Genomic DNA, 24,206 nt, shown 5'->3' on the forward strand with positions numbered 1-24,206 from the left:
TTGTTACGGAATATTTTCACTGATTGAGTCTGAATGCTACTGAAAGTGATGAAGCCAGATTGAAGCAGTCACTTCTCTTAGATCTTTGTTTTCTTTGGGGGGGTTTATCTTATTGTCTACACCTAGGGAGCCAAGTCTGTCATCTAGGATTGATGCTGCACAATTCTCCTGGCTGAACTATACCTCTCAACTGTCCAGATTTTCATACAATGAATAGATTTTTGCTTCTTATTTTTGTTTATTCCTCATAAAAATGTGTGGTTTTCTGGCAAATCATTTAGGAATGAAGTCAGTAAATAATGAAATACATTGAGTTTCAGACTTCATACCCTTCAGAAAAATGCATGCTAAAGCAAGACCTGTTATTCTATCAACTGTCTAAGTTTATACAAGAGCAATTTCTAGTACTGTTTGTTCCCCCAATATATTTGGCCTTGTGCAGATTTCCTGCGTTAAGAGGTTGAGAGGTACATGCAAATAAGTCGCTTTATAGAATTAGGTATATCCAAACCTCTCAACTGCCCCTGAATTTGGCTCAAAATCCTGCTCTCCCCCTAATAATCCTGCTGTAAAATGGCAATTTTGGAAGAAATGTGGAGGGTTTACAATTAATAAATAATTGTAATGATCAGAGTTACAGATTACTTTTATTTCAGAAATGCATGTAGATTCTCTTATTTTGTCAGCTGCTCAACTTAACAGTACTAATATTAAAAAAGTGTCCCTTCGTTGACAGGTTCCCAGCTGTATTGTGCAGCTAGTTTATATTTTTGCATCACATTTGGTCCGTTTTTCATAAAATTGTGGTTTTCTGGCAAATTAGTGGCAAATCATTAAAGATTGAAGTTAGAAAATAATGACAGACATTTGAGTTTCAGATATCATATCCTTCAGAAAATTCATACTAATGCAAGACCTACCATTCTGTTATCTTTCTAAGTTTATAAGAGCAATATTTAAAAACTGTCCTTATTTTTGGGCCTTTGTCCCACATCTGTTTATGGCTTTTTCCAGATTTCTTGCTCTGAAGTTGGGAGGTATGACAAATGTGTCAGGGCCATCACCATTAGCCAGATACATTTCAAACTGTGACATACTTGTTGTACCTCATTCCCCCATGTAGTGACTCTGGATGAGTCCAAGCAAGGCAAGGAGCAGTTATGTAATGTAAGTGTGCAGAGTATCCACCATCCAAGGTAGACACAAGTACTACAGTGGCTTTTCATCTGTTACTGATTTTGCAGAATGTTCTGTTTTCTGTAATATTTTTATACTGTTGATTTATGCTTCTTATTATTCAGAAAATGCATGTTGTTGTAGTGCCTGTTGCTCTGTGTTTAAGTAGCAATGCTTTAGTGACCATTATGTAAGCTTGTCTGAGATTATGAGATGCAAGTAAGCATTAATAAGCATACTGTTAAAGAATTATCAACACTGAAAACCTTTTTGTTGTTGCCATGCAGAGAATAGTTACATAACTAGATAACATATAAGCCTTAGGTACTGAAATGCATATGACAGTATTTGTAATAAAGGACAGGATTACAGTATTTTCAGAAGCTCATTACATTTGTTGGAGACTTGCAGTCATCTTTGCAGGCTTTACTCGTAAACTAAACAGAATGGTACTCTATCGTCTGTGGTCCATAACCTGTGCAGTAATCCTTTAAGCAATTTATCGTGAGCTTGTTTCTTGTTTGCAGTTCATTTTTTACTTTGATCATGTTTTCCCCATGAAATAAGTAGATAGTTGTTGTCAGGCAGCAGGTCTTGTTTGGATAAGAAACATTTTTACAAGTGGGGGTATCACAGAGATTGCTACTTTCAGTACGTTACTTGGTACTTTTATAAAGCTGAATATAAATTATAATTAGAACTGCAGTACAAGGAGAAGTGGTTTGAGTTGAGTGCTGCTTCTTTTTTTATACTTGATTTTGACTGGCATTCCAGTAATGTATTTAAAAAGTAATTTATTTTTTCATGCCTCACAACCTTTTTGTTTTCATCTAGATATTAAGTAAGCTGTCATGTAGCCAATGCACTGAAATATTATTTTTTTCTTCTCCACTTAATTTTGTCTTGATTGGACTCTCATAATGATGGTTTGGCACCCAGGACAGCATATTTAATTAAAGTCCCAGTTTTTGTGGTTTTGAACATAGCTCCACCCACTTCTAGTTGGTCACATTCCCTTCCCATTGGGCCCACCCATTCAGCTGTCTCCTGCAGCCCCCCTTTGATTTGAAGTCACCAGCTGCCACTGATTAGTTTCCATAGTAAAACCAGTTATCATAAACAGTAATACATAATCATACCTGTGATTGTTTTCAACATGCCAGACTAGAAATGCTTACATTGTTGATTTATGTCAGTTGTACATAATGCAAAGTATCAAAAACATTTGTGCCTTTATATGGTGATATTGCATATCAAATGCAAAAGCTTCTTTTGTGGCTGGAGAAACTATTCATTTCAGTACTAAAAGGAAGATACAGCAGATAAAGTGTACTGCGAAAAATGGTTTATTGATCATTAGTACAGAGTGACTGATGGAGCATAGGATCTCACGTCAAGTTGATGCTTAAAGGCCATCAGTCCTTATTCCTATTTTCAGTCTCCCATATATGTGTCTTATATATTAGACCAGTACCCACAGAGAAAGATGGTTCCAGAGTCTCAGTAGATGACTGGCCATAGACCTATCGCTTTGCCTAATGTTTTTTTGCATTAAATGTAACAGTAAACTCACAGCGCTTTTGAATACATAAAATGTATATTACTCATTGTGATTCAGATACTTTAGGTCAGACAAGCTATACTATAATAAATGAGTCTCCTCTGTAAACTTTAAGATGCAATAAATTGCTCTATCTTCTTAACTTAATTTAACTTAATTTCTTTACCTCATTTCATTTGTTTGTCATAATACGAATAGAATCTTCTTAATTGAGTGAGATGCTTGCATAAATGAAAGCAAAGCCCTTAATCATACTATCTGTTGCTAGACAGGTCAATAATTTGTGGAAATGTAATAGTCTATGTTGACCTTTGTGTGAAACTCATTAGAATTATTGTACTTAAGAAGACAATTTGTATATCATTTTGGATACATTTTGGCAAACATTTAAATGTTTATACATGTGTTTGAACTCTAATCTTATCTGCTTTTTAATATTTATATGTTTATTGTGCATGTGCTGTGTAGTGCTTTCCTTTGTGTTTTTTTTGTGAAAACATGAACAATTAAGAAGGGTACTGTGACACATCTGACCAATGGTAATGTCATTAATGAAGAGCACAGACAGCTCTTTTTCAACTGTCAGTCTCTGGTGGCAGTATATAATATTCCTATATTACTTATTCATTTGTGTGTTCATTCATTCATTCATTTACTGCAGGTTAATAAGGAGATTCTCTCTTCGCAGTGGCAATGTTTAAGGAGTTTCTCAAGGAGAAAAACTCCATGTGTTACAAATAAAACAGCGAAATATTCAACAATATACCTTAGATATACAAGAAGTTGAATTCCAAACTAGTAACAAGCATTTCAGTCCATGCTACATTAAGTCATGGAAATGGATATAATTCCATATTGGTTTGGAGAAAGCATAGTTCTGCAATAAAATATATATTTAACTAACTTTCCTGCATTCAGGTAAAAATAACAGCATTTTCGTATTTTGCAGAGATGAAGGAATAAAGTAGCAACTAAAACTGGATATGAAGAAAAATAATTAGAAAGAAAGAAAGACAAATAATGCTTAGTAAACAGACATGTCAGAAATATTGCAAAACAAGAGAGAGTGAGTTATTACTACCTTATACCACACAGCAAGGCAACAATCTGTGACCGAGTTAGAAATAAGGAATAATGATGATGGTAACAATACTACTAATAATTAAATGACCATAGTGATGAACAGAAGATAACTGCTCCATATGGGAGAGAGGTGACAGTGACAAATTGTATAAGACTTGGGACTGAAAAGAAAATAACACAGTTTTGACTGATGCAAGTTTAGGTCCTGATTGTGTAAAGATGTTTCTAAAGCGCCAGGCTAAAGGGAAGTCTATTCGTTAAATACTTATTTAGAAAGAAGCAAGCATTTCCAAACTTGTTATTTGAAGAATGAGGTCCCTGGGAAGACAAGGCTGGTTAACTAGAGATTGTGTTTTAGCGTATACTGCTATGTGGGCATCACACTGGCATAGTGAGAAGTATTGTTATCTCACAACAAGAGGGTTTCTAGTTCAGTTCTTGGCTGTGGTGTCTTCCATGTGGTCTGCTTGTGCTCTCTGTGTTTGCACGGGTTTGTTCCTCAAGAACTCCAATTTCCTCCAACATCCCAAATACATGTGGTAGGTAGATGGGCAACTGTAAATTGTCTTTCGCTGTGTGTGTCTGCGTGTGTGTGTGTGTGTGTGTGTAATATAAGACAAAGGCCGGACAATCTACTTCCATTCTGTACTTGCCCAGTATGCTCTGTTGATGGCAACATCTGTTTATTAGATTGATTTAAGAATTAAATGCAACTTCACAGCAGTGGGTGGACAATGGATGCCATTGTTTAAGCAGGTTAAGAGCTAGAAGTGTATCTGTTAAGTAGAATATGGAGTTGGCAACCTTAGCTGTTTCATATTTAGATGATGGTTTAATTCTAGCCATTTCAAGACATAGTGGTATGGTAGCTTTTTGTTTGGTATGTCCTGCAGTAATGGCCACTAGTAAACTTAGCAGTTCTAGTATACTTTATTCCAGTTTAGTCCACTGGATCATGTGCTGGTTAATCATGGCACTTCAGGCACATAGTAAGCTTCACATCAGTTAGCGGCACAGGCAGCCCAGTACCCTGGTACACAAGAGCTCCACATCACTTAGCAACATAGGCACCCCAGTACCCTGGTACACAAGAGCTCCACATCAGTTAGCAACATAGGCACCCCAGTACCTTGGTACACAAGAGCTCCACATCAGTTAGCAACATAGGCACCCCAGTACCTTGGTACACAAGAGCTCCACATCAGTTAGCAGTATAGGCACCCCAGTACCCTGGTACATAAGAGCTCCACATCAGTTAGCAACATAGGCACCCCAGTACCCTGGTACACAAGAGTTCCACATCAGTTAGCAGCATAGGCACCCCAGTACCCTGGTACATAAGAGCTCCACATCAGTTAGCAACATAGGCACCCCAGTACCCTGGTACACAAGAGTTCCACATCAGTTAGCAGCATAGACACCCCAGTACCCTGGTACACAAGAGCTCTACATCAGTTAGCAGCATAGGCACCCCAGTACCCTGGTACACAAGAGCTCCACATCAGTTAGCAGCATAGGCACCCCAGTACCCTGGTACACAAGAGCTCTACATCAGTTAGCAGCATAGGCACCCCAGTACCCTGGTACACAAGAGCTCCACATCAGTTAGCAGCATAGGCACCCCAGTACCCTGGTACACAAGAGCTCCACATCAGTTAGCAACATAGGCACCCCAGTACCCTGGTACACAAGAGCTCCACATCAGTTAGCAACATAGGCACCCCAGTACCCTGGTACACAAGAGTTCCACATCAGTTAGCAGCATAGGCACCCCAGTACCCTGGTACACAAGAGCTCCACATCTGTTAGCAGCATAGGCACCCCAGTACCCTGGTACACAAGAGCTCCACATCAGTTAGCTGCATAGGCACCCCAGTACCCTGGTACACAAGAGCTCCACATCAGTTAGCAACATAGGCACCCCAGTACCCTGGTACACAAGAGCTCCACATCAGTTAGCAGCATAGGCACCCAAGTACCCTGGTACACAAGAGCTCCACATCAGTTAGCAACATAGGCACCCCAGTACCCTGGTACACAAGAGCTCCACATCAGTTAGCAACATAGGCACCCCAGTACCCTGGTGCACAAGAGCTCCACATCAGTTAGCATCATAGGCACCCTGGTACCCTGGTACACAAGAGCTCCACATCAGTTAGCAACATAGGCACCCCAGTACCCTGGTACACAAGAGCTCCACATCAGTTAGCAACATAGGCACCCCAGTACCCTGGTACACAAGAGCTCCACATTAGTTAGCAGCATAGGCACCCCAGTAACCTGGTACACAAGCCCGGGTTTTACTCTTGAGAATGATGGTTTCACTGTGCAAATCAGATCAGGTACTCATCAGTAAAAACCCCAAGTAATTTTATTAAGCTGACCAGCTCAAGAGGAATATTGTCATTGTGTATAATGTTAACATGTAACATACTAGATGGCTTATTATTATTTGTAGAGAATAGCAAGGATTTAGATTTGAACAAACTGAAAAAAAAAATGCGTGAATCATCAATCTATTTCTGGATGAGTAAACCTTGCCTGAAAGTTACTGACGTTATTACCTACATGCTGAATGAGTTTTGCATTAGCAAAGTTGTCATACATTTTCTTTCTCCCTCTTTTTATTGTCCCAAAAGAACTCCTTTATGTATTTATTAATTATTTGCCGTATTGGTTCTGTTGCCAAATTTGTAAATATTTCATTTTCTCATGGCGCGAATGGAAATGGTAATTTCACACCAAGCCATGTGTTGGTAAATAGTTCATTGCTGTTGTTTTCATTTTTGACTTTTTACTCTGTATCCTGCAATCATATTAAAGATAAACAGTTTTTCCAACAGTTTCCTTTAGTCTATCTCTGGATTTGTTTTATGCACCATATTATATCCTCTGCAAACAATGCTTTTTTTTCTAAATATATTCTGCTATTTCTAATTCCCTAATATCTCTTGCCAGAAGCTCCAAGTATTGGCCGAATAGAAACGGCAAAAGTGGCTAGCCTTGTCTTTTCTCTCTTGACAATTTTATTGAGTCATAAAGCCTATCTTCACATTTACACTTGCATTAGAACTTGTGTATATTTCAAATACTGCTGTTATCCATTTATTTTGGAGACCAACGTTTATTTCATGGATCTCCAATCTACCCTTTTAAAAAAAGCTTTTCCTGCATCTAAACCTGTTAGCATTAATAATCTTTTATTTTTTCATTGGATCCTTTTGGATCATTAATGTCCTATTTATATTATCAAAGGACTGCCTTCCCTCTAATCGTCTAGCTTAATTGTGTTTGTTAAATTTCCTGCTAAGCTTTTAGTTAGTATTCATAGACTCATAGATAGGCCAATGCCACTGAGTCTTATGACCATTAACACCTTATCAGCACCCTCCCTCAGGCTGAACCTCCTTTCTCCAGGAGGACCACACAAGTCAATCCTTAGTGAATTTGTGGATAATCATCCAGTCATCTAGGCTATTTTTAAAGGAAAATCGTGAGTTGGAATGCTTAACAAGAAGGGGGCATTTTTTTACAAGAGATTTGGAAGACTCTGGGTTATAAACTTGTCCCTCCTCTGTGTTTTATTTATCTATTAGTGAAGATTTAGATTCCTGGTTCTAGTATTGGTGGAGATACTGGACTTGCCGAGATACAAGGTGTCCAGGACAACTGGGTTTTTAATAGGATGGTAAGTGAGTCAGAGATCTCCCTTCAAATGTCTGTAAGAGACTACATGAAAGAATAGAGCTTCCAGCCTTTCTTGGTAGCTAAGAGATTTTAGGACTGCAATATTTTTGGTTAGGAGCCTTTGTGATCTTTCTAATTGATATGTTTAGCATGATACATCCCAAAGGGGGCTTTGTACTCAATAACTGGCTTGAACAATGCTGTGTATAAGGGAGTGATTACCATTTTAGACCTTTATGATATTCCTTTGGCAAACAGATGAGTTAATGAAAGGATTTCCTGACAACCATTGTCACATCATGGGCGAGAGAGAGAGATGGAGAGCTATTAACCCAACTACCTAGGTCCCTGACTACGTTTTCATTTTTTGTGGCGCATTGTCTATATTGTATATGTCTATTGATATGATGAGAGGAGGGTTTGTCTACCAAAAGTAACAATACTACACTTTTCAACATTTAGTTTGAGCTCATGTTTAGTACACCAAGAGTTTAGAAGTGAGAGTTCATCTTGGGGGGGGGTTGGATAGCATACTGGGACTTAACAACAACCCCCAGTTTGTAGCAATCTGCGCATTTTGTTAGCCAGAGGTCTTGGCTCTCTGTAGCAGAGTTGGCCCAGGTCACATAGGTGGATAATGGAGTGTATAAAGTGACTGACACATTGTGTCTGCCCATAGTTAAAGCCGCCTAGTATTTGTAGTGCACCTTTGAAGTTAAATGCAACCCAATGACCCTGCTACAAGAAATAATTCCGACTGTCATGATTAGAAAATGTGGAGCAAGAGTGCAGATCAAAGATTCAATATAGGTTATACTCTACTGGAACCTTTGTGAGACCAGTTCTTCCTCTATATTCTGCAAACTGGGGAAATATCTCAGAATTTTTACAACATGGTCATAATCACATTTTGGTTACAGGTAAGATATCTGACTTGTAGTGCAAAATCTGTCTCTGAAAGAGAATTGCTGAGTCACTTTATTGCATATACTTTGAGCATTTGCATGAATTGTTTTCATACTTTTTGCATAAAACAGTAGGTTGTCCTATGAACCATCAGAACAGTATTATCAGCAATGTTATCAGAATATGAAACACCATAACAAAAGATTCAATATAGGTTATACTCTACTGGAACCTTTGTGAGACCAGTTCTTCCTCTATATTCTGCAAACTGGGGAAATATCCCAGATGTAGATTACCTGGACTAAGTTCAGGGTTATTTGGGTAAAGATAGATGACCTGTTTGAGTGCATAAAATTCTACTGTTAACCATTTGGGCAAAGGCTGAAAGAGCATTTGAGAATTATATAGTGTAATGAAACTTACAGTGTGGATGTAATAAATTATGTAGATTTACAGTGTGTGCCCATGATAATGACAGGTAAGTTGTGCTGAGCTGAGGATAGTCAAACAGATAATCAATTTCCTAGTCAATATAGAAAGTAGAGATGTTAACCAGCGTTAGTTCTGATCAGTGTAGGAGACTTGGGGGATAGTTATACGGCTGACTAGTTTAGGTAGGGGGTGGTTGGGTTGTACAAGAGGGAAGAGCTTACATACCCTGCTGTAGAGGCTCAAGTCTGTTTAAAAAAAGCTTACGTAACATATATGTATGATTTTCAGTAGCAAAGTATTGCTGATACAATGTATGAGTCCCTTAGAGTATTGTGAGCATAGCTGCCTTCCGAGATTAAATAGCCCTCAGATTATCTGTAGTTCTGTAGAATCTCAGCTGCAAGAGATCTACTTGTATGTCTGTTTTTGCTGGGGATGGTAGGCTTAAAGGTCATCTGCACAGGGAAGGGTTAATTAACTTTTTACAGATTACCTTATTGCAGGGTGTTTCTTTGTATTACTTTCTCATGTTCATGCTCCTACACCTGTGATCTTTTATGTTTTTTTTTGGAAGCCTTACTAGGTTCTTGGACACATGCTGGCTTCAGCCTGAAAATAATTGTTTCTAAGAGACAGCAGCTTTCCCCCAGTATGGAAGGCATTATGAAGTACAGCTCATGAATCAACTACAGGAGGAAAAATGTAATTTTTCCAGTATGTGGATGAAGACATAAAATATAAGAAACAACCTAATTGCCTGTAATATTTGAATAAAAAACATACAGCTTACAGACAGTTAGGTCAAGAATATGAATAGTAATTTAAGTGCTCCAAGGAAGTTTTTTGTGCAAGGTAAAGTGCAGTACAGACTGTACCAATTGGTATGCATTTTCTGACAGGTTGAATTTAGAGCTTTTTTAACTGGAATGATTACAGGAAATGTGAATTCAAGAATTGTTAGTGGCACTGCTGGAGAGATGCTAGCTTGCTCCTCCTCTCCAGGAGAGGTATGCTCATCGTCCCTGCCTGCACAGTCAAGCATCTGTGCTAACCTGCAAATTGAACTCTAGTCGCTTTGGCCATAGACAGAGCTATATGCCACTGATTAGGCTAGGCTGTGTGACCATAGCTAAGAGTGATGCAGTCTCAGGAGTTTTCTTTGTAGTTTGAATTTGTTCACCTTTTGCTTGCAAAACCTTTCAAAGCCATGGATGGTATGGTCCACAGAGGTGGCCAGAGGACATTTACCATGTATCACATTGAAGTAGTCATGGAAGCAACTTTTGCCAACCGTGACCTAAGCAGCAATGTTATCTTCCTGTCACTATACCCCATGTCATTGTGCATATATTGAACATCATTATGCAAGTTATGAAACACACTCACCATCTTAAAAGCACTATGTCTAGCAGATATCTCAGCCTGTATCACGAACTTGAACATCTGCTGATTTGTGATGAGTATTGCATGCAGATCAGCTATAGAACTGATGTCATAATGGAATTGCATACCTTCCTCCTCAGCTCATCTGTACATTGGGTATGTGCACCTTAGAGGCAGTGTGCATTTTAGAGAATGTCTGGACTAGGAACTTAGAGGGAGTCTGAGTTGGGCTTACAGTTGCAGAAAGACCACTAAGCATCAGTGAGGTGGTTGGGGTCAGCCTGAAACCCCCATGGGGCCTATAACATGAAGGATGTGGTAAATATCCTTACAAGAATGTTGTAGACATTGCCACTCTGTCATCAGACGGTGCCATACGCATGTTGTCATCTTCATTAGCTACAAGTTACCTGCCAACAAGGCATGTGCTGCTCCATTGTGCTGCTTGCTACACTAGTAGAACCTGTGAAATCATGAACACATGATACAGTTGGCAATAGTCACATATATGCTTATACTCCCACTATGGCATGCATAGTGGTAGATATCAGGATATGTATATAGCATATGGAAACATATATACAAATCTTGAAGTGCAGGCTGTTGCAGTTGCAGTCCAGCAGCACTTGAAAGGACAGATATGCAGAAGGGCCATATTCCATCAGTCCTGTCACACATGCATTGCAGTGTACCATGCAGACATGTAACAGGTATTACTAACCTGGTATTCCCTACTGACACTCTAGTGGTTACTGCCAACCAGATACATATCCAAGCCACTCTGGATATGAAGACCTTTTCCTCTCCCCAGACAAAGACACCAGGTACTCCTTCATCTTTGTAAAGTGTTTCTGTGTTGGTGGTCAATACCTTGTAATGGACTTGAACTGTCTGCGTCCAGTGCCTTGTACTTTGGGTGCATTATCACATTAGTCACCCCTTGATAAACCTGTTGCTTAGAGCTCTTATGGATGCAGGCAACATTTAAATCTTGCACCACTCCATGCTGTACTTGCTGCAGAGACATCTTGCCCTTGGCACCTTTGACCGGGATGTGCACTCCCAAAGCATTACTTCACAGTGTAACTCACATTTTATAAATACAGTCACCTCCCTCCTACAAAACAAAATTACTACAAATCCAGCCATCCCACTCCAATCACTGAAGGCAAAACAGGCCTTCACACTTTCTCCACTGCCAATATCTGCAGTTAAAAAAATACTTGCACACCTTTAAGACAACAACCACTGCCCCTGACTAACTACTATTTGAATACCTCAGACTCACTGCAGATAGCCTTGCTTATCCTGCATCAGTTCTAATAAACTCTTCTATCCAAGAAAAATATGTCCCAACCTTATGAAAAAGTACTTATTATACCCCACCATAAAAGTGGCTAATCAACTGAGTGCACAAACTAGACCATTCACCATTCTCAATTTCTTAGTTCTCATAACGTCCTCTCTCCCTAATAGCATGGTTTCAGACCCAATCAAAGTACAACCAATGCCCCTTAATTTTCTAAGATATAATAAATCACAATAGAAATTTGGGTCTTCTAACCTCAGTCCTATTTCTGGATCGATCCAAGGCATTTGACACAGTTAATAATAAAATTCTCCTAAATAAACTCTCTTCCTATGGTCTATCACCCTCCTCACTTAACTGGTTTCTTAGTTACTTCACTAATAAGCCCCAAGCAGTGAAAGACAAGACGATTTCTCCTCTTTCCTTCCTATAACCATCATTCATAAGGCTTCATCCTAGGACCACTACTGTTCAAACCTATTCATTAACTACCTAAACACAGCAGCCAAAGAGGTCGCCATAGTACAACATTGAGACAACTCCAGTTTAATATGTGCTGCTAGGACACTACCCATGCTCCAAACACTCATCCAGAAATCCTTGTCCTCCAGAGAAGTTTGGCTTAACAACTCTCAACTGAATCCAAAAAACTAAACTACTACTGTTCTCCCTAACATTCTCTTCTTCCAGAAAACTACCTTTAATATATTGCCATCCAACAAGAGCAATATAGAACTGATATCCCTCACCAAACTACTAGGTGTAATTATAGACAACCACCTGAAATCTGATCTCCACCTTCAGCAAGCCACAAAGAAAACACACCAAAAACTAGGTTGCCTCTGTAGAGTAAAATGCTACCTTACTTATTCTGCTAGGCAAAACATAGTCACTTTTGTTCTACTCCCCACCATATTGTATGCCTCTTCTATCCTTACCAATCTCAACTCCTGTCCATCAGCCAAACTAGACCAGTGCTACAATAAAGTAGCCAAATTCACAACCAACCAATCATCACATCACTGCCTCTCTCTAAAGAACTAAACTGCCTGAAACTAAATAATTCCATGTTGTACTCACAGTTAATTGTAACCTACAGATTACTGCACAACCCTGAAAATTCCCCTCTTGTCAGTCCATCATTCAACCTTACACTACTAAGAGATCTGTATATTCCACTGACAAATCATCACTCTCCATAACTAAAACTGACAACAATGCATACCATCACACTCTCTACCTAAGAACAGTTTGCAATGTGAAAGACTTTAAATGCCAATTAAAGCAACAACTGACAGATAAATGGCTCTGCACTTGACTCACCCCCTTGTTAAACTGGTACTATAGCTATATGAATTCATGCCATAAGTCTCTGCTGCACAAAACTTAATGTGCTATCACAACTACACCCTCCTCTATCATCTCATCTCATTTCCTTTATGTCCCTTGCACTTTCTCTCCTCCTTCCTTTCTTTGGGCTTCTCTGACTCTTCATCTTACCTTCCTTTATCTTAGATTTTGAACAAGTCTTTATACTAACCGAGATCCTACTGTAAAACATGACAGTCTCTGCATACTGATGATATTGCACCACATAGACTTCCACGTATTTAAGAAAAAATTACTCATGCACAACCAACGTAACTTTATTTGTAATCAAAACTGTTTATAAATTATGTACCTGATGTCAAGGATGTCTGAATAATGGAACTGTTGCTCTTGAATGAAACTGACTATAAATGATGAAATAATACAAATGATGTCAAGCAAATCCATCCATCCATCCATCCATCCATCCATCCATCCAAACATCCATCCATCCACAACCCCTTATTCCCATTTTTCCCATTTTTACACATGGGATCAGGTGTCATTTCAACAGTGACAATCATCTAGAGCCTAGGTTTACAGTGCTGGGTGGCTAGCCCTGCCTCAGAAATGATGTCAAACAAATGTTAATAAATAAATAAATGCATATAGTAATACCACTGTCTCCTGGATGGTGGACTGCTGGATGAGTCTGGCATTCCCTTTGTGATGAGCTGTATTATTCACACAGAAGGTAAAAAGGAATGAGCAAAGAAATGAATTTTGGAAAAGTCCTTGTGTTCACATAAATTGCAAAGATATTGTGGTGTTCCATTTTGCAGTGACCTGTTATCAATATAGCTAATGAATAAACTGGGAGCACTTAGGGAAAATAACAATGTTCTAAAAGGTTAGTATTAGTTTTTCCTTTGACATAGTGTCAGATGGCCAGGAAATTGTTCCAATGTATTTGCCAGTATGAAATTCTTCAGGGATGAATTCACTGAAGTAAAGGAGCGATGATATGTATTAGTGCCATGACTGAATCTAAACCATGTATGTGAGGTTTGACTGAAGTTCAGAAAGTTGTCAAGAAATCATTTGTGAATACATTTTCCATTCTTTGATATGATGGAGTTAATAAGGCAATGGGACAATAATGATTTAGAGAGGTATAGGATCCTCTCTTCTGCTGTAAGATAACAAGTAATTCTTTCCAGCAGTAGGGAACCTTTCCTTCCATGATGGACCTATTTATTATCATTATTATAGGATATGCAGAGGAAGGAGCTGTGATCTTAAATTATGATGGGATATTGTCTATAACCAAAGAGACATGTTTAAATTTACTGATTAGATTGTGAACTAAAGAAGTGCATACTGTTTTGATAGTGAAACAGTGCCGATTGTGAGGTTAAGATGAAATTGGGATGAAGAATGAAGAGATGGGTATTTGTCCTTGCAAAGAGTCCAGAAAGCAATTTGCATCTTTTTCAGGTAATTTTAGATTATCTATTACAGTATAGGTAGTGACAGGAAGTAAGGTAAATGGCCTGGGTGATGGAACTATTCAAGTGTGAATGTGCTTTCTTTGCTCTTTGAGGAAGGAGGTGTCACACTTGAAAATGCTATATAAAAACAGAAACTGTTACATTTTTTGATTTTAGTAGGGCTTCAGATGGTAAAGTTGGGAATCTAATCGCCAATAAAGTGAGACAGGATACCTGATTGGGGGCTATTAAGTGTGGATATTAATACCCAGTCTACTAAACTTTAATTACCAGTGTGGGTTTGTCACGCTATTTTGTTTATTTAATTTTCTTCTTTGTTGACTGGGTAAGTGTACTGGTCCTGAAACTCTTTTCGGCTACAAACCAAGTACAGATGTGCAATATAATACAATGTATGAAAGCAGAAGATAAAATTATAGAAACTGTGCATTAAATTACAGAGTTAAAAGATCAAAATTTAGGTAATTATGTATCATATTGAACCAATATATAAGCCAGGGAGTGGATACATGAGATATGACTTATCAAATTGTACATCATGCAAGTTTCCATGAGTGTTCTTGTATAAATCGTCAGAGGGAGAGTTTCCTACTGAAGTAAAGTCCAACTGCAAAGCACAGAATGTACTAAACAATGCACATATTTGATAGAGAGAATGACAGTAGTTACAGTTATGATAGTTATATCTAGCTATGTATATATGGACAGGAGCATTATGTCTTAACTACAAGTGTGAACATCTGGCGTTATATGCTGGGGTGAATGGGATGGATGGATACGGCATGTCGTTATCCGTTGCCCTGTGTAAAGGTGCATTTATATACCTCGAGGTGAAAAGGATAAGAAAAAGACATCAGAGTTGAAATAAAGGATGAGGGGCACCAAAGACAAACATCAAGTCAGTAGTAAAGTCACAAACAGCTATGACCTGGAAGTTGTTTCAAATTAAAAATGTGCAAGTTTTCCTCAACTATGGAATCATCTTTGCCCGGAGATATATATATATATATATATATATATATATATATATATATATATATATATATACACACACACACACACACACACATATATATAGAGAGAGAGAGCAAGTGTTGGAGGAGGAGATGTTGGTAATAGCAACAAGCTTAATATTGTTAATTTTGACATTGGTGATAATAAACTCTCATTGCAACAAAGGAGGAGTATTATTATTAGAGGCATAAAAGGAAAAACTATCTTTATATAGAAATGCCACACTGCCAGTACCTTTGATGGTCCTGTCACATCTACGCATGGCATAGCCAGGGTAGCAGTATTATCCACATCAACTAGCTTTAACCAAAATCTCAGATACTGCTATAAGGTCAGAATGGTTGTGAATGATGCAGTGTAACTTATAGGTGACACTGTTGTTTGACTGCGCATCTGAGGAACTTCATGTTCCTTTGTGTGAGTTTTATTTAATAAACAATCAAAATGCGATTTGGCATGTTTATTTTGTCCGGGGATCAGTGACAATGTTTTTTGAGAGGTATACGTTACAATTTCTTACTGAGGATGATACTTGAGGACCAAAACTGGATGACAATTAATACATATTTATAAAGAGTAAATCTACTTTGACCTGCCAAACACAATTTTATGACCAAGTATCCATATTGAGAGATCAAGTGAAAAGTTGTATTGCAGTGTATTGTGATGTGTCTAAAGCCTTTGATTGTTTAAGACATGATCACATTATTTAACATCTCCACTGATTAAAGATAAAGCATCAATAAAATAGATAGTACACTGGTTAACCAAACACGAGTAGAGTGTCCTTTTACATTCAAGTTGGAAATGCCAGTATTGTTGATCAAGTGAAACACCTAAGCACTATTGTAAGAGCGTGTTTGAATTTTAAATACCATGTTCAAGAAATCAAAGACAGAACACTAAGACAAACTGGCCTAGTGCTGAATATGTTTGCAACTAAAGATCACAAGGTATTAAAAGATATGTTCTTACCCATGGCAAAATCCATAATTGAATATAACTTATTTTTCTAGCTGAACAACTACAGATGCAGGACTATTAGAAAATGGACAGTTTTACAAAGAGTACTGTATAAACAATTAAACAAATGCCATATGCTACACAATTAAAATTCCTTGGTCTCTACAGTATACTGTATAGATTGGTTAGAGGCAAACTGTGTTTAGCAAATACTGTTCAAACCAATGATGACTTAAGGACAGAATTAGGACTAACTCTGGTTAAAGTCTGTCCTGGAAAAGAGGACATGGGTTTTATCTAATAATGAATAATAACAACAGGACAATAACAAGGAATAGATATGTGACTCTATTAATACCCAGACTTTGGAACATGATAACATTGCTTGTTAAGCAATCAAATCATTAAGTATGTTCAAGGCTAGATTGGATGCTTATTTGGGTGACAATAAATATAAATCTCGAGTTCAGGAGACTGTAGTTCTGAAGGCCTCTAAAGATCATATGCTGAAAAGGTAAAACTGTGAATCTATGAAACTGTGTTGAGGCTGGGCACCTGTTTTAAGCAATTTTTTTATCCATGAATGTGGGATACTGTCAAATGCTTTTTTATAGCCTATCCATGTCATACTTAGATTCTTCCCCTTTTTACAGTTTTCTATTATGACTTTAACAACAAATGATCCTGTGTTCCATATGACTTTCTTTTGTTACCTTTTTCTTCTACTGCTATGAGTTTTCTTCTAAGTGACTTTACAGTTTTCCATTATGACTTTAACAACACATGATCCTTTGTTCCATATGACTTTCTTTTGTTACCTTCTTCTTCTATTGCTATGAATCAGTTTTCTTCTAAGTGACTATAAATTCTGTCAGCATCAATTCCAGTGTATAGTTTATACGTCTTTGTAGGGCAAGTTATTGATCTATAGTTTTTAGGATAACTTGCAGGTTTGCTCTTAAGTAGGAGTATTATTTTTCCTGTTGTTAACCAGGTTGATGTCTGTTCCAGTGCATATATAAAGAGTTCTTACTCATGACTAAATCTTCATGAAAAGATGTTAATACTTTTAGCCAGAAGTTAGGTAATGCATCCGGGACTGGGATTTTCCAGTTAGGAACTTTTCTTAACTTTGTTTCAATTTCTCTGGCCATTACTTCATCCCATTTCATATCCTGTACATTTGAACTTCTTATTCTTTCTGTAACTTCTTCTATCCATTTAGCATATTTGTTATGTTCCGCATGATCTTCATAGATATTTCTCCAAAATGTATCTATTTCTTCTTTTTTTGTGGTGTTTCAATTCCTTTTGCCTTGTTTCCCAATTCTCTATAACGCTTTTTTGAGTCATCAATAAATTGTTTATTTTGTACTTTTCCTTTATATTTATCTGCATATCTTCTAAGTTTTTCTGCCTGTGCTGATAGTTTTAGTTTATTATAGTGCACGATAGATCCTGATCTGTTCTGATATTGTACATTACCTTTATCACGTCTATCTTTCTGAGTAATTTTGTTGATCTGTTCCCTCTTCTATACTCTTCTAACAGTGACAGTTCTTGTATTAATCGCTTTATAGTGTTCTCTGTTCAATACTTCCATGATGGCATTTGATTTCTCGCCTTCGTTTCCCCTTACTGTCCTGTGTTTTTGTGGTAAGACTTTATCTGTTATTAATTTAGCTGCACATTAATATATCCTATTTACTTCTGTTATATCGCATGAATCTTCTATGAATAGTCCTAATTACTGTGTTCATTTGTTTTATCAAACTTCTAACTTTTTGGGTTTTATTGACTTTCTTTACTCTATTTCTCTTATTGACCTTAATATGTCTGTCCATCTTTATTAAATCAAGGAGCCTTTCTCTTAGATCATTTTCTTCTAAACTGAGGGCAAATTCTTTGTTCTCCATTTCCAGTGGGAATTGTACGGAAATTTTCAGAGCATCTTCCTGTGCCACCTTCTCTTTAGTTTCATCCTGTGTCACCTGTTGCTGTTTCATATGGGAAATCACTGGCTTTTCACTGCACAACATTGACTGTGTTAGAGTTGCCACAGTTTCCTGTTCCTTCCCTTGCTGTGCAACTCCAGTGAACGTTTTTACTAGTTTCCTATGGAATGCTCCAAATTATTTTCATATGGCAACTGATCAAATGTTTCCCGCTCCACTGGTTTCTCCTTAATTTTGGGATCCATTGCTCTATCCTGTGATGTTATCAAAGTTAGATTTTCTAAACTAAATCCTTTACTTTGCAGGTATCTATAATCTTGGTTTCTATGTTTTTAACTTCTCCATTACTAATTCTCTTTTCTACTTTTCGTCTTTTTTGCTTTTTTTTTTTTTTTAATGTAAAATTTTTCATATCCATCTGCCTTTGCCTGCATTTCTTTTCAAATATCTTTGGTGCTGCTCTTTTTGTATTGATTACTTTTGCTTTCTCCTTTGCATAAATACTGCACCATATTAAATCTGTTTCTCTTTCCCATGTCCATATTTCTTCTTCAGATGTCTCCTGCTCCTCCTGTTTCTCATTACTTAGGGGACTCATTGTTCCATCATGCTGTGATATAACCTGTGCTAGACTTTCTACACTAAATTCTTCACTTTGCAGGTATTCCATAACTTCAACTTCTATTTTTTTATAATTTCTACTTTACTAATCTTCTGTTCTACATTCCCTCTTCATAATCTTATTTTTTGTATTCTGAAATGTTCCATATCTGGATGGCTTTGCCTATATTTCTCATTGAATATCTTTGGGGCTGATTTTTTGTGTTGATTAATTTGGCTGTCTCCTTTCCATAAGTATTGCACCATATCAGACCCCTCGTTTTTTCCCATGTCCATATTTCTTTTTTATACTCTTCAAAAATCTCTAGATTTTGTTCTTTATATTTTTTTTTGCTAAATAATTTTTATTTTTTTTGTTTGTAGACAAATTATGATACAGTAAATTTTAAATTATAATTCAAAATAAAAGAAAATAGTTAATAACTATAACAATATGTACAATATTTACAGGTGGTCCAATGAAAAGGATTAACCAATAAGGTTATAAAGAGGAATAATCTCATAGAACTAGTATAACCTTTACTGGCATATATTCACATAAGTTCATCTTAGTTTATGGCATTTCAATTTCATGTAGTAGAAATTCTGTCCTTTTGTAATGTGTCTATAAGTATTAAGATTTTATTCCAAGGATTGTCTGTCCAATGTCTGGGAAAAATTCTTTCTTCTTTGACTTTTATTTCTTTCTGTGCAGATTCCTTTAATAGAGATATGAAGTCTTCATAACTTGGAGGAACAGTGGATTTCCATTTTCTTGTTATACATTTTCTGGCAAGAGCCAGAATAGACCATAAAAGATATCGATCACTTTTACTCATAGTTACTGAATCATCTACATTCAAGAAAATTAAAGATTTTGTTAGAACAAATTTATCATTATAAATGGCTTGAAGAAATCTATTAATATCTTCCCAGAATTTTTTAATGCAATCATAAAATATATGCATCCAATCTGCCTTACAGTTTACAGTACATCTCCAGCATGTGGGCTTATGGGCAGGGTCAAATTTGTCTATTTTATATGGTGTATAAAAGGCTCTATGTAAAAATTTCCATGTGAAGATTTTCCATATCTGGAAGTTTGATGTTAGCTTAACTGACAACAAAAGGTCATTTATGCCTTCAGATGATAGATTTATTGTCAAGTCCTTTGTTAAGATGTTCACAACATTTTGACCTATTTTGGTTTTATACACTATTAAAATTTTGTATAATTTAGATATAGAAATTAGCTTATTATGATTTCCATAAATCGATTCTTGCATACATTTTATGAACTTAGGTATAGTATTAAAGCTTGAACCATTAATAATTCTACATAAATTACTTGCATATTGTAGTATTTTTTGAAGTTCTGCTCTGTCTATTTCAGATATACTAAACTCATTTATTACTTGTTGGGTGGTTAAAGTACGGTGATTATTTAAGCATTGAAACCAGTAAATAAAGTTTTTGGATTCCCAATTAATGAGTATTTTTTCTTGGATTTTTTCTTTAAAATTCTTTGATGTTTTAAATGGTATTAAGAGATTGAACCATAATTTTATATCTGGATTTGTAATTATAAATTTTCTAAATAGAGTATAAATATTATTCAGATATGATAAATTAGTGGGCTTTGTTGTTTTATTTTGTAAGCTATGACATAGTACATGCCAAAATATGTTGTTATAATTCTCCAAATCTATATTTTTTAATATTTTGTTTTCATTTAAGAAGAAAGTTAAATGTAAAATTTTCCATGGATGAATAATTTGGATTTACCCAATTTAGTATAAGTTTAATGATGGAAGCTTTAATATACGTTTCTATGTCTGGAAATTTAATTCCTCCCAAGTCCCAGGGTCTAATATGATGTGAGAATGCAATTCTATTCTTTTTTGGATACCAAAGAAAATCCATTAAAAGCTTCTGTATTGTCATTATAACTTTTTTATCTGGTAAAATAGGGATTGCTAATGCTATATAGTTTATTTGTGGTAGTAATATAATTTTTATTAACTGTAACCTATCTTCCAAGTTTAACATTAGTTTATTCCAGCTATTAACTTGTTTTTGAATTAAATTTTGGATTTTATTATAATTTAAGGTCGTGGTAGTATCTATGTTCTCAGATATAAGAATTCCTAGATATTCTAGTGAAGAAACCTTTTCTCCAATTATTTGATATTTATTCAGATGCAAGTCATCTATTTTATTTAGAAGTATATGTTTTGATTTGGATTTATTGAAACAAAGACCTGAAATGGAAAAAAAAATCTTCTACTTGTTTCTCTAATTCTTGCATGGACTCTTCATTCGGTCTTAAAGTCAGCAATATATCATCAGCAAATAACATGATTTTAGAATTAAATTTATTGTAAAAGTTAATTCCTACTGTTTTTAGATCACTTCGTATTGCAGGCATAAATAATTCTATCGCCAGGGCAAACAGGATGGGAGACATAGGGCAACCTTGCTTAGAGCCTTTAGTTATTTTGAAAGCTTCGGAGGTAAATGGGCCTAATTTTACATAAGCCAGGTTGGCTTTATATATATTCTTTATTAAATTTATAAAGTTTAATGGGAATTCAAAAAGTTCCAAAATTTTAAATAGATACTTCCAGTTTACCGAATCAAATGCTTTCTCTATATCTAATGTGATTATAAGAGCTTCTGAATTGTCTCTGTTCAAAGCTTCTATAATGGTTAAAATTCTCTGAATATTGTCATATGTGTGTCTTCCAAATATAAAGCCTGTTTGGTCTTCATTTATGACTTTAGTCAGGGATTTCTTAATTCTATTTACTAAAATAGACATAAAGATTTTATAATCATTATTAAGCAGAAAGATAGGTGTGTATGAACTACATTGGGATGGATCGCTTTTATCTTTTTTTATAGGGGTAACTAGTGAATATTTCCAGGATGGTGGAGTAATCATTTGAGTTTGAATATCATTTAGCATGTTATTAAGTAGAGAAATTGCTGAATTTGGAAAAATTTTATATAATTCCATTATTATTTCATCCATTCCTGGTGATTTGTTGTTTTTACTTACTTTAATTATATCTTTTATTTCTTTTATGGAGATATGCTTGTCCAATTCTACTTTTAATTGGTCAGGTAGTTTTTTTATTAAGGAACTATTAAATTTCCGATCTGAAAATAAAATATTATTATCATTATTTCCATAATGCTTAGCATAATAGAACTTAAAAGCTTCAAGAATATCATTCACATCAGATACCTTTTTTTTCCATTTTCCTTCATGTATTATATTTATGATGTTATTTTCTAAGTTCTGCTTTTAATTCTCATTGCTAGATTATGTAAGTGTTTTGGAAGTTGACATTGAAGCTTAATTTTAGTTTTTCAAAGCTAGATTTGTTTTATGAGTGAGGAATTCATTGTATTTTATTTAAATCTATAATTTCTTTTTTTTCCTGAGAATCTATTACATCATAAGAACTTGTATTTATTTCTGTTATTCGTTTTGTATGTTATGCAATTCAGATTCCCATTCCTTTGTTTTATTTTTAAACCATCCTATAATCTTGCCATACAAAAAGCCTTGAGTGTATCCCAAGTTATTATATTATTTGTATCGTTAATAGGATTTGTTTCTAAGAAATATTTGATTTCTGAATCTAGCCAAGGTTTAAACTCTTTTAATTTAAGGATGTAAGCTGGTATTCTAGTTATAGTGTTTAATCTTTTGAAATCAATTTGTAGTTTAAGAATTAAGGCATTATGGTCTGAAAGGGGACATGGGATAATAGAAAATGTTGTTATCCTACTGTTTAAATCAGAGGAGACCAATATTTTATATATATTGTTTAGTATTAAAGTGATAATCGCTATGTGTGTAACTTAATGAGTTAGAATCTTTAAAATTAAATGTGTCTATTAGATTTAAGCTTTCTAACCATCTCTTGAAATATTTACTTACGGGTGTGAGACATAACTTTCTTTTATTAGTTGGGGGCGAATTGTGCACCCACTTATGCTGACATTGTTATGTACATATGGGAAAAGAAATATGTTTTGGATAGCCCCTTTTCAAAATTTTGGAACTTTTACTGTAGATTCCTTGATGATATTTGTATTTTTTGGATTGGACCAGTGGATGAGATTGGGAAATTTATTGAGTATATACACACCACTACTACCTTTTTAAAGTTTACACATCATATTTCCCAACATAGTGTCAACTACCTTGATGTGACACTTACCATGGGTGACCATGGGTTAAAATCTAACATCTATCACAAACCCACATTTTCCAATGGATATCTACACTATCAGAGTTCACATCCTAACTTTCAAAAAAGGGGGATCCTTAAGGGGCAATACGTTCGTATTTCCCGGATGACCTCTCTTGATGAGGACTATCACAAGGAATGTGATATATTGCAACATCTATTTTTGGAAAGGGGTTACCCTGCATCATTGATTAAGGCTGTGCAGGAGGAGGTAACCTTGGCAAGGTCATCCAGATTTGCTCCCATATTAGGTACGATGGGTATCAGTTCTGAACATGGTCCTAAATGTAATACGATAGACCAGTATGTGGGTAATTTTACATTCATTACAGAGTTCAGTGGGAATGCCTCTCATGTAAGAAACATTGTTGAAAATGAATGGGGCATGTTTAGGGACCTGACTGATTTGGACACCTTTAAAGACAGAGACATTAAAACTGTATTTAGGAGGGGTATGAATATTAAAAGAACCTTGGAACAACAAGATGTTTCTATTCAACATCTTAGAACCAATACAGGTACTTTCAATTGTGGCCATTGTTCTTCCTGCAAGTATATTTTGCAAGCCAGTCATGTTTACTTGGAAAGCAGAAGTAGGGACATTAAGGCAAGGGGTCATCATAATTGTAAGTCAGGTGGACTAGTTTACTTGGCAATATGTCAGAAATGTCCGGCGTTTTACGTTGGAAAAACCGAAAGGTTATTTTCCAGGCGCATATACGAACACATTTATGACATTTCCAAGTGTAAGAACACCAGTGCCTTATATAAACACACTACCTCATGTGAAAATGCAAAATTTTTGTTTTTTGTCCTAGAGGTAGTTGAAAAGGACATTAGGGGGGGTCCATGGGAGGCACGATTGGCCCACAAGGAAACATATTGGCAGATTTTGTTGGAAGCCAATAAATCCCCTGGTTTAAATGAATCCATCTCAATAGTGCCTTACTTGAAAATCAAGGCGCAGCATATCAAATAAAATATGACAAAAGAGTTTTACATTCAATACATATTTACATATATTTTGTACATACATTTTTTGCACATCTTGTA

The sequence above is a fragment of the Protopterus annectens genome, chromosome 8.part1, assembly GCF_019279795.1.
Source record: "Protopterus annectens isolate FY-2018-M chromosome 8.part1, PAN1.0, whole genome shotgun sequence".
Classification (NCBI taxonomy): domain Eukaryota; kingdom Metazoa; phylum Chordata; order Ceratodontiformes; family Protopteridae; genus Protopterus; species Protopterus annectens.